The sequence below is a fragment of the Cynocephalus volans genome, chromosome 8 (assembly GCF_027409185.1).
Source record: "Cynocephalus volans isolate mCynVol1 chromosome 8, mCynVol1.pri, whole genome shotgun sequence".
NCBI classification, from domain to species: Eukaryota; Metazoa; Chordata; class Mammalia; order Dermoptera; family Cynocephalidae; genus Cynocephalus; species Cynocephalus volans.
In genome coordinates, this window is record NC_084467.1 from 124,996,157 (window position 1) to 125,008,192 (window position 12,036).

Below are 12,036 nucleotides of genomic sequence, written 5' to 3' on the forward strand. Positions count from 1 at the left end.
GTTCAAAGCAAATGTTCAAGACTTTATGGTGACAGGAAGTAGTCCCCAGATAGCCTTCTAGAAAGAAAAGTTGGGAATGAAGGACATCTGCCATGCACACTTACTGACTTTCCTATTTCTTTTTCTCTATTTGCTTTGTTCTAACCTGTGGGCTGCTTATTTAGGTGATTGACTGGTGATAATGCCAGAGTTGTTGAGTCACACTTCAAAAGGAAATAAATATTAAAAAAAAAAAAAAAATCCAATAATACAAGGTGGGCTAGATGATTAGCTCAGTTGGTTAGAGCATGGCCTCGTAACACCAAGGTCAAGGGTTCGGATCCCATTACTGGCCAACCATCAAAAAAATAAAATTTAATTAAAAAAAAAAAAAAAAGCAGAAGGGCCAATTTTCTGAGCAGAGGAAAAACCCTCATAGACTGGACCTGCAACCCTGAATAGCTGTGACATAAATGAGCCCCGTTACAAAGAGGATGGGGTGAGAGGGTAGCCTAATGGGGCCATACATTTTCATGAAGGGGTACACCCTCACTGGGCAAGTCCTGGTAGAGGGGGCCAGTAACACTCTTCGCTCAGGCCACACTCCTTTCCCCTCTCTCCTCAGATTTCCTTTTCCTCTATCCCACCCTTTTGGTCTCTCATCTTTTCACCCTTTTTTTGGAAAAAAAAAAGTGTACATGTGAGTCTATGTGTGTAAATATTTATATGTGGGTGACTATTAGAATAGAGCATTATATATAAGCAAGAGATCAAGTGTACTAAGGAATAATGTTAAATATACAGAGGGAAAGATTTCAAAGCAGGAAAGAGAGAGAGAGAGAGAGAGAGAGAGTGTGTGTGTGTGTGTGTGTGTGTGTGTGTGTGTGTGTGTGTGTGCGCGCGCGCAACAGCTGGAATGATAGAAGGCCTTAAGTAAGAAGTGAGAGGAAATGCTGAAATTTCAATTTGCTGACCAATTCTGAAAAAACTAGGATTTCCTAAGGCCTTCCTTTAGCTGCTGGGGCAGATTAAATGCTCATGCCTAAATGTTGTAAAAATCATGCTCTAACAGCCTGAACAGTAATAGCAACTCCAATTTCTTCAGAGCAATCCAAGTTCCTGTAACAGGCCATACAGAAAATAAGAGAATTTTTTTTTTTTTAAAGGAACTGTTGTTTTGGTTTAATTCTGACCAGCTGGACGGAAATGGTTAGTAATTCCAACCAGACATAGGTCATACTGGGATGCATAAGAGTTAGAAGGAAAAAGTGTGTCAGTCACATATAATCCTTAGACTTAAGGAAAACATTCTTTTTTTAAGTCAGGGAAAACATGAGTATACTTAACAGATAAACTTAAAATTTATAGACATCTCTAAAAATGAGTACTAAACATTAGATACTGGATAACTTTTTAAAGGAAAAGCTCTGGTGAACTCAAATGTTAGGAAGTGAACAAAAATAGAAGGAGAAGCATATAACTAAGGTTAATAAAAAGTATAACATTAAACACCCAATAAAAACTATAGCATGTAACAAGAAGTCAATAGATAACAAGTAAATCAAGTAAATAATTTCAGACAGTGAATTTGATGTGTTATATGAACTTTTAAGAAGGGTGTGAGAAAACAACGCCCAGAATGAGCTGAGACTTAAGAAAAATGCTAAAGTTAGGACAACCTAGATAGCTTTTTAGGCTTTGTTGAAAGCGAGGAAATTAATAAAAGATGAATAAGGACAAAGCTTAAATATGGTGTACCACACAACTCTTCTTTTCTTTCTGTCTTCTCTACCATAGAGAATTAAAAAGTATAACAAATACTGCTAAGGAAGAACTGAAATCCAAGATAAGTAGTGATAAAGCACCCAGTCATTTAAAATAAATAGCCAGCCCTGGACAACTTATATATACAATTCTGAAAGAACCAACAGAAATAATGACAGTAATCTCAAAAAATAATGGAGAACAAGAGATGGTTTGGAAAACTGCAGATGTGCACATTCTCTTCTGAATTTCAAAAGGTGAGGCTACCTGTGAATTCCAGAAAGCACAGACTGGTAAACATGGTGTATCAGTCAAGATAATCTAGGTTATACTTTATGAACGAATTTCTTGTTCATTTCCTGCTCATACTATATGTCCATTGTGGGTTAGCTGGGACTGTCCTCTACCTTCACTTTGGGATTCAGACTGGGACATTTTCAATGGGAAAGGCAGTGGGAAAGAGGATGCAGTGGGATTGACTCATTCTCCTCCCAGAAGTGACATATTTCACTTCTACTTATGACATTGACCAAAGCAAGTTACAAGAACACACCTACTATCAAGCAGGCAGTGCAGTGCAATCCTACCATTGTGCAACATGAGAGAGAGTTGAAGTATTTGTGAGCAGCCTCAATGGTTATACAGACCAGTAAGAGGTGATTATAATGAGTCAAATGGATACAGAGCCAAGAGCAAGCTACCTTTTTTTCTTTTTAAAAAGGGTTATTAAAATTTTAAATCAAGAGAATGCTATAGACAACATATATCTTGACTTTAACAAGGCATTTGACCAAATTTCTCATGTCCTTTTGGGTATAGTACAAAATTATAGGAATGATGAAAATATAGTTAGCTGGTTAACAATCACATCTAAGGAATATTGATTAGTGTTCCAGTCTCAACTCAGAGGGAAGCCTCCAGGGAATGCTACAGGATTTTGATAAAGAGATAATTGGAAGTAAAGCCATTATGGAGAACAGCATGGCAGTTCCTCAAAAAATTTAAAATAGAACTACCAGGTGATCTAGCAATCCCACTTGTAAGTATATATCCAAAGGAATGAAATTAGTATGTCAAGATAGATCTGCACTCTTGTGTTCACTGCAGAACTTTTCACAATAGCCAAGATAAGGAAATCAACCTAAGTGCCCATGGAGAAACAAATGTATAGAAAATATGGTGTGTGTATACACACACACACACACACACACACACACAGACACACACACAATGGGATACTATTCAGCTTTAAAACAGAAGAAAATCCTGTCATCTATGACAACATAGATGAACCTAGAGGACATTTTGGTGAGTGAAATGAGCTAGACACTAAGACAACACTGCATAATCTCACATATGTATGGAATCTGGGAAAGTCAACTCATGGAAGCAGAGAGTAGAATGGTGGCTGCCAGGGGCTGGGAGTGGGGTGGGGGAATGAGAAGATGTTGGTCAAAGGATACAAAGTTTCAGTTAGACAAGATGAGTAAGTTCTGGAGATTTTACATACAGCATGGTGACTATAGTTAATAATGGACTGTATACTTCAAAATGGCTAAGAGAGTAGACCTTAAATGTTCTCACCACAAAAAAATAAGTATGTGAGGTGATGGATATGTTAATTAGCTTGTTTTAATCATTTCACAATGTTTTCATATAACAAAACATCACATAGTACCCTGTAAATACGTAGTTTTTATTTGTCAATTTTACCTCAATAAAGCGGGTGGGGGGGAAATAAATAAAATTTTAAAATATTTAATTGGAGAGAGAGCTATTGCTCTAAATGACAGAACCGGGGTCTTAAAATATGAAATAACAATGAAATTTAAGAAGAATAAATGCAAAGTGCTGTGTTTAGAGTTAAATCAAATGTATAAGCATATTGATGTGAAAAACTACATTTACTCCAAGTTAATGCTATCTTTCAGAAATCTTTTATTGAAACATAACATACATGCAGAAAAATGCACAAATCTTAACTGTACAGCCTGAATTATTATAAAATAAACAAATCCACATAAGACCCACTCATATCAAGAAAGAGAACATTATCAACACTTCAGAAAGCCCTTCTAATGCCATTCCCCAGTCATTCTCCCACTATTCTCCCCAAAGGGAACTTCTCTCTTGGTTTCTAACACCATAAATCACCTTTACCAGTTTTTTTTAACTTTATGTAAATGGAATCATACAATATCATTTTTTTCTTACGTGTTTGTAATATTTATCCATGTTGTTATGTGTACAAGAATTGGTCTTTTGCAGTGCTGTATGGTATACCATCACCTGATCATACCACAAAGTGTTTATGCATTCTACTATTGACATGTGGATTGTTCCCAATTTAAGGCTATTAGGAATAATGCCACTAAGAATATTCTTGAATATGTGTTTTGGTGACCTTATGTATGCTTTTCTCTTGGGTATATACCTAGGAATAAAATTGCTGGGTCATAAGATACATACATATTGAGCTTTAGTAGATCTTGCCAATGGCTTTCCAAAGTGGTGGCTTGAATTTACACTCCCACAAGCAAGATATGAGAGTTAAGTTGCTGTGTATCCCACCCAACACTTGCTATTTTCAGTCTTTTTAAGTTTTAGCCATCTTGGTACAGAAGTGCTGGTATCTGTGGTTTTGTGTTTCCCTGGTGGTACTAATGAAATTAAGCACATTTTCATATGTTTATTGTCCGTTTGTATGCAATGCCATCTTAAGGTACATAAGCAGTGTTCAAATCTGATCCAGAGGATTGGGTTTGGTCTGCCCACTTTATTTCAAGTTTGTTGACTATGGAACACAAGGAATGATGGGAGAGATTGGAAATTAGTCAGGAGATGATGATGTTGGGGTTAAAATGGTAGTTTTCTTCAAATATTTGGAATGAAATGTGAAAGTAGTGGGGTAAGGAGGAGACACAGGTCCCCATACAAAGTCCAACGTGGGCCCCTTCAGTCAGCAAAAGAACACACTGACTTTTGCCCTGATAGGGATTTGGTTTGGCTAAGCAAGAATAAAGTTCATGAGGAAGGTGAAGAGGGAAAGGAAAGGTATTTTTTCCTTCAGTGGAGGGAGCTAGTTTATTAAAGAATAAGTGATCTTAAGCAGTGTGTTTTTTGTAGACATAGATGCTCTTTCGAGGCTTCTACAGATGAGCTGAGCAGCCACAGAACTGAGATAGGACTGGTCAGAACTGAGCAGAATGTCTCTATTCTTCCCTCCTTTCCCCCCAACCAACAACCCTACTACCAGCCCCTTCAATCTTGACAATACCATACCCTCTTCACACGTACAGTATAGACTACTTTGTTTAAGTTTTATTTTATTTTATTTTTTTAATTTTTTAATTTTTATTTTTTTTAAAAAGATGACCGGTAAGGGGATCTCAACCCTTGACTTGGTGTTGTCAGCACCACGCTCAGCCATTGAGCTAACCGGCCATCCCTATATAGGATCTGAACCCGTGGCCTTGGTGTTATCAGCACCGCACTCTCCCGAGTGAGCCACGGGCCGGCCCTAAGTTTTAACACCATAGGGAAAGTGGGTTGGATTTATTCTTTTCTGCTCCAGAAGGATCACCTAGGATCAATGACTGGCAATCACTGGGAGGTAAATATAAACAATGTGATGATGAATGTTCAAATTGGGTGGTCTTAAGAAGTGTTGGATAGCTATCTGCCTGTGAGGCTAGAGGTGATTCTTCTACTTAGTGGGAAGATGAATTAGATGATTGCTTAGATTCCATTGTTTTAAATAAGGTGATTTGAGGGCTTGGACAGAGTTTTCTGTTTATGATTACTAAGCAAGGAAAGTAGATGCATTTTGAGATGATGACAAATGCAGAAGTGAAACTAGAAGAAAATTATTTGTTTATGGACTCAAAAGGCAGAGACATCTAAAATGAATACCTGGGAGTTTTTCTTATGAACACCCATAAGAGGACAATAGACATTTTCTATTTTAGAAGACTTCTTTAAAGTCTTCTGCTTTAAGTTTTGCAAGAACAGAAACTGATTAGTGATAGAGATATTTACTTTCTATAGGCACATACCACATTGTAGTTATGATTTATTGAGACCTTTTTATGTGAAGCATTTTACATAGATTGCTTCAATGAATCCTCAAAACAGCATTATGAAGTAGGCCTGATCCCCATTTTATACATATGGAAACTGAAACTCAGACATATTAACTTGTCCTAGGCCACATAGCTGGACAACCCAGATCTGCAGGACTTGAAAGTCCCCGCTATATCCCACTTGTATATGCTGTATGACACTTTGGGGATGTTTACGACTTAGAGAAAGATGTATTTAATTTTAGAGCACTTTCAATGCATGTTGATGGGACCCTCATCAATCATTTGACCGATTCTATCACAGTGAAAAACAGAGCGTGAAGACTGGACACTGAGGAAGCATGAAAACGGCTAGGAATGAGGACACCTAAATCAAAGAGCAAGCAGGTAAATGAGCCCCCCAGGATATACCAAGAAAGAGTTGCCTGAATGAAGGAGTTTGTATAGTTTTGCTCTGTTTAAAGAAAACGCAGCAGTACCCACAAATTAAATTAAGGAGAAATTAGGGATTAATTCTATCCATTATTGTTTCTCTAAATCTATTCTAGAATTTCCTAATAGATCTCAGAATGTGTTCAACTTTTAAACATGTAGATCAGGTTTGACAGGTGTCCAAAGAAGGAGATACTCTGAACTTAAAGAGATAGTTTTACCTGTTGTGGAAGCTTGCCTGAACACTCTAGCCATGGTAATTTTTCTTCTGAGCTATTATGGCACTCAGTGTCTATAAACTTACGTGGCTTATTTTCTATGTAAATATTCCTGGTTATCTTTTGACCTTGTTATATTTTGTCTTCCTTTGAATTGTAAGCTCCCTGTTTAGAGACCACCTTCTGCATGTCTTTGTTTTTCCACAGCATCTTCCTAGGGCCCCTTCACATGGTAGGCGCCAGCTAGTTGATGATTGATAAAAAGAAGGATATTATATGAGAAGTCGCAGAAAAGAAGCAAATAAAGAGGGTAAGCTAGAAAGACAAAACATCCAGGATAAACAGGATGAGGTAACATTTAAGCCTTGAAGCTTCTAACCTCACTTAAAAGACTGACAAAGATTTATACAAGCTTGAACCCTGACACCTAGACCAAAGCTTTCCCATCTTCCACTAAGCTCCAATACCTGTCTTCTTCCCAGACAGGTGCTCTCATCTTTAGCTCCACCATCATTCTTTCTCTGAGACTCCTACTTCCACATACCTCTAATTCCTCCAAGGCCGAGGAAAAGCCAGAGCTTAGATTAGGGACTAGATCTTTCAGGAGTGCAGAAAACAGGAAAGGGGCCTGGATGACATTATTTTGAAGACAGTGCCATGTCTGTGTATAGCTGACCCATAAAATGACAGTTTTGCCTGAAAGTCGTTTTTTGTTTTCCAGGCCACACCCGCATCAGCAGCTGATTGTTTCACGTGCACTGACTGGGCTTCTGATTGGTTGGAACTGGCCTCCCCTCCCCCCAGAGTGGTCTACTGCTCATACAAGGACTGGCTCAGTTTCAGGTTCTCTTGTCCAGACGTGTGCAGCAAGGGGCAGGGGAGATTGATATGACCCCAAAGTAGTTTACACAACTCTTTCCCTGACCTTGTGGAGGGTGGTTGAAATTAGACAATAGTTGGTAGGTGATCATCATAAAAAGAAGTATAGGCTGAGCAAGAAAGCACCTAATTTTAGTCAATAATGATTACAGCTTATACCAGGACTATGAAGTTACCAGTTATAATGAATTCAATATTTATTTTCAGATATTTTTGTCAGGTAAATTTTTGTTCAAAGAATTACATACCAGTCCTTTCTGACTGGTCAAGTGCATACTTCTAATCAAGTTGACTCCAGAGATAACTTGAACTTCAATGTGGCACTGGATTTGAGTTTTCTTCATCCAATGTGACACTGGAAAAATGTGTTTTAAGATGGTGGCATATTTTCTAACAGCTTAAATCACATTTTGACTTTCTGGCTGTTCTTATGTATATCACAGCCATAATTAACATTTAGGAACATATATTTAAAACTTGAACTTAAAAAATCTAACTGAAAAATGTTCTCAGAGAAAGTCCAGTTTAATAATTAAATTTACTGTGTGCTTCAAAATGTTGTAAAACGCAGTTGTCTTAAGGGAGGAAAAGGAGGTTCATTTAATTATGTTTGAGTGAATTTTCTGGTGTTAGTTGTAGAACGTGGTCTTATAATTAGAGTAATACCTCATATAATTAAACAGACCCCCTACGGAGAGAGCCAGTCTTAATAAATGCCAGTGCTTTCTATTTGTTTCAGTATATAAACAATCTCCAGTAGAGAATTTTGCTTTATAGAGAGGAACCTGCACTTTGAGGTCAATCCTTGTTAACATTCAACCTTTCACTACTACTATTTTAACAATTTAAAAAAGAAAGTATGTTTACTATGGAGAAGTAGCAGCATTGATGTACCTACCTTGGGTCAATGTTTCCTTGAAATAAATGTCAAACCACAAAAAAGGTTAGGTTAAAAAATTTACCTCTTATTAGGCATTCTCCACCCAGCCTCCCACCCCTACCCTAAGCAGCTTGTTTTCTGCTGTAAACAGTGAAAGCCTCAAGAGTTCCAGTAGTGCTTAGCTCAGAAGGTGTGCAAATAGGTTAACACAGTATATCCTTTTTTTCAGCTAAATTAAAACTTCTTTAGTCTAAGAAAATACTTTCTGGTCTAGTTTCAGTTAATAAGCTTAACATTTTCTGAACTTTCTACATTTATTTAACACTCATCATGGCCCAGACACTGTGTTAAAACATTATCTCAATCTTCAACAATCCCGTGAAGTAAGTACTATTATTATCCTCATTTTACTTTTTGGCAGGGGAGGGGGGCAGATGGCCAGTATAGGGATCCAAACCTGTGACCTTAGTGTTACCAGTACCACGCTCTCCCAGTTAAGCTAACTGATCAGATTCCCTGTTTTACTTTTGAAAATACTGAACCTCGGAGACAGAGGTTAACAAGGTCTTACGGTTAATATGTGACAGAGTTGAGTTGAAATCCACGCCTGTCAGAACTGCCATCTTGAAAACTTGCCTAACGAAGCATGAATAAAGGCCTTGTTAGAAAACTGTGTTATAAAATTCAAGTCAACTACACTGATCAAATGATTTGTACCATTGTGCAAGGTATTTTTACAGAGTTCAGTTTCTACATTAACAGTAGGGACTTCCAGTATATAAATTATTCTTACTAAGTCTTTGAGAGTAGTTGTGAAACTGATCACTAGACTATGTTTCAAGTGGCAATGAGAGTTTTTGACAGATTACATATTAAAGTCATTTAATTTTAAAGGTTCAATGATGGGATGGTAGCTTGGATTGAATGTCCCCCCAAAACTTAATCACCACTGTAACTGTTTGGGGTGAGAAATCCTGTTGTAGTAATTGAAAGGCAGGGCCTTGAGGAGGTGAATAGATTGTGAGTACTGTACCCTCCCAAATGGATTGATCTATTCTTGAAATAATGGAAGTGGTTATAGTGGCTTTAAAAGGAGAATGAACAAGGAGGTTACTCTCTCTTCTCCACCATCTGCCATGAGTCCCCTGCATCACTGTCACCACCACCAAGGCCTTCACCAGACGTTTCCTGGACTCAGGACTTCCCAGCCTCTGAAACTATAAGCAACAAATATCGTTTCTTTATAAATTACTCAGTTTCAGGTATTTCTGTTATGTTATAAGCAACAGAAACTAATACAGATGGATTGAGAGTTTGGGGGCAGAAAGGAAGCATGTCATGGTAGTTTGTCAATGAAACTTCTGAGAACAAAGAGGTGGATTGCGCATGATTGCATCTAAATGCTACAATTAACTTGACTGACAAGTGGGGCTTAGGAGATCCCATAGAAGAGAAGGTTTTAATGAAAAGGAAGTGAAATACCAATTCAGCATATACATTTTAATAAACTTTTTTTGTCTATGTCATATTTCAGGATATATGTTTTTCCTAAAAGCTTAACCTAGGAAACACACACACATATGCACACACATGCCAACCAAACAAACAAATTTAACAGTGTGGCTTATGAAAAGAGAGTAATAATAATTTGACTCTTCAGAAGCTCTTCATTTTTGCCTATGTCAAATTCTCTATCCCCTCCTCCTCAGAGATGAACTGTGGTGAAGGGCCAAACGATATACAAGGTTTTCAACTGCTAATTGCCAAATTTTAATCTTTTATAGTACAGTATTATTTAAAAAGCTATTTTATCTCATTTCTTCAAATTTTATAAAAACTTGCTTTGCTGATTCATCTGACTATAGTGCTAATGAGGACCAGCTTTAGTCACACTTTTCGGAAAAAGCTCGTACTCCAAATTGAAGCCCAAATCAGATAGACTGTTAAGTATTTCTAGTATGGAGTAATCCATGCCCAGTCTCTCTTCACAATGGGGACAAAGGTCACGAACATATACAGAAAGCCTACTTATGTCCCAGGTACTCTGCTAGGCACTTACTCAGCCCAAAGTCATAGCCTTACCAGTCACAGAGTTGAGATTCACATTCAGGACTGTCTGCCTCTAGAGGCTTTTTCTGCTACTGAATCATATCAGTTACTGAGTATAATTCAAAAATTTAACACTCATCATGAACGAGGCACCTGTTAAAACATTATCTCAATTAATCTTTACAGCAATCCTATTTAATCATCTGTAGCTATAAAAGAATCATACAAAAAGCAAAAAAAAACCCAAAAAAAACAAGATTCTTCAGGTCAAGTTAAAATATTTTCAAATAGTTTGAGGTCATTTTGTTAGCCATTTGAGTGGGGGAAAAAAACACACTCAGTTGTTTCTCCCGTTATACTCTTACAACATGCTTCTGACACCAAATGTGTAGGGGTTTCTCTCCACACGCTAAGCAAGCAAGCAACCAATTCTCCAGCAGATGCCAGTTGGGTATCTTCTCATTCAATTTTAACACTATCAATCTGGAGATAGTGTCAGATCTCATAGGTTGACGGCTCAGTCCCCAATATGGCCCCCCACTTCAGATGCCAGTCACAAACCCAGGCCTCTGAAACTTCTGACTGACCAGCTATAAATCGGGGTTCCCACAACCCCCTCCCTGGGTTTCAGTAGTTTTCTGAGTGGCTCACAGAGCTCAGGGAAACACTTATGTTTACCCATTTATTATAAAGGATATTTCAAAGGATACCGATGAAGAGATGCATAGGGGAAGGTATGAGGGAAGAGGTATGGAACTTCTATGCCCTCCCTGGCATGCTGCCCTCAGAATCTTCACATGTTCAGCTATCCAGAAGCTCTTTGAACCCAGGCATCTTGGGTTTTTATGGAGATATCATTACATAGGGATGTTTGACCAAATTATTGCCCATTGGTGATCAATATAACCTTCATTCTCCCTTCCATCTTAATCACGTCTTGGTCCTTCCTGTGATCAGTCCTCATCCTGAAACTACCTGGGGGCTACCAGCCATAGGTCAACTGATTAGCATATGAGAAAACAGCACTTATCACTTTGGAGATTGTAAGGATATCAGGAGTTGTATGCCAGGAGATGGGACAAAATATATCTCTTCACAATATCACACCATTCCAACTACCCATTTGATGGAGTTTGGATGTGTTGTCCCCTCCAAAACTCATGTGGAAATTTGATCCCCAGTGTGGCAGTGCTGGAAACTGAGTCATGGGGGCGGATCCCTCATGAATGGATTAATGCTCTCCTTGGGGAAGGAGGGGTAGTGAGTTCTTGCTCTATTAGTTCCCGTGAGAGCTGATTGTTTAAAGGACCCTGGCACCTCCTCTCTCCCTCTCTTGCTTCCTCTCGCCATGTGATCTGCTTGTACTTGCCACTGCCTGCCACTTTCTGCCATGAGTAAAAGCAGCCTGAGGCCCGTTCCAGATGCAGCTGTCCCAGAATCATAAGCCAAATAAACCTCTCTTCTTTATAAATTACCCAGTCTCAGGTAATTCTGTTATAGCAACACAAAACAGACTAAAACACCATTTCCCAATCTCTTCATCAATATTCCCTTTCACCATATACTAAATAAGCAGATTATTTAACCTTTCAACTGTGTTTTTAGCTCACTTGAATCTGTGTGCTCTTGTATGTACACACTTTGGCTGACTAGAACAGAAGGAGACTAGGGGCCTGTATGAGCAAGTATAATTTATTATGGACAAATGGTAGAAAAAATGTTACTAATATCCATAGATAAATTCCTTAAGTCA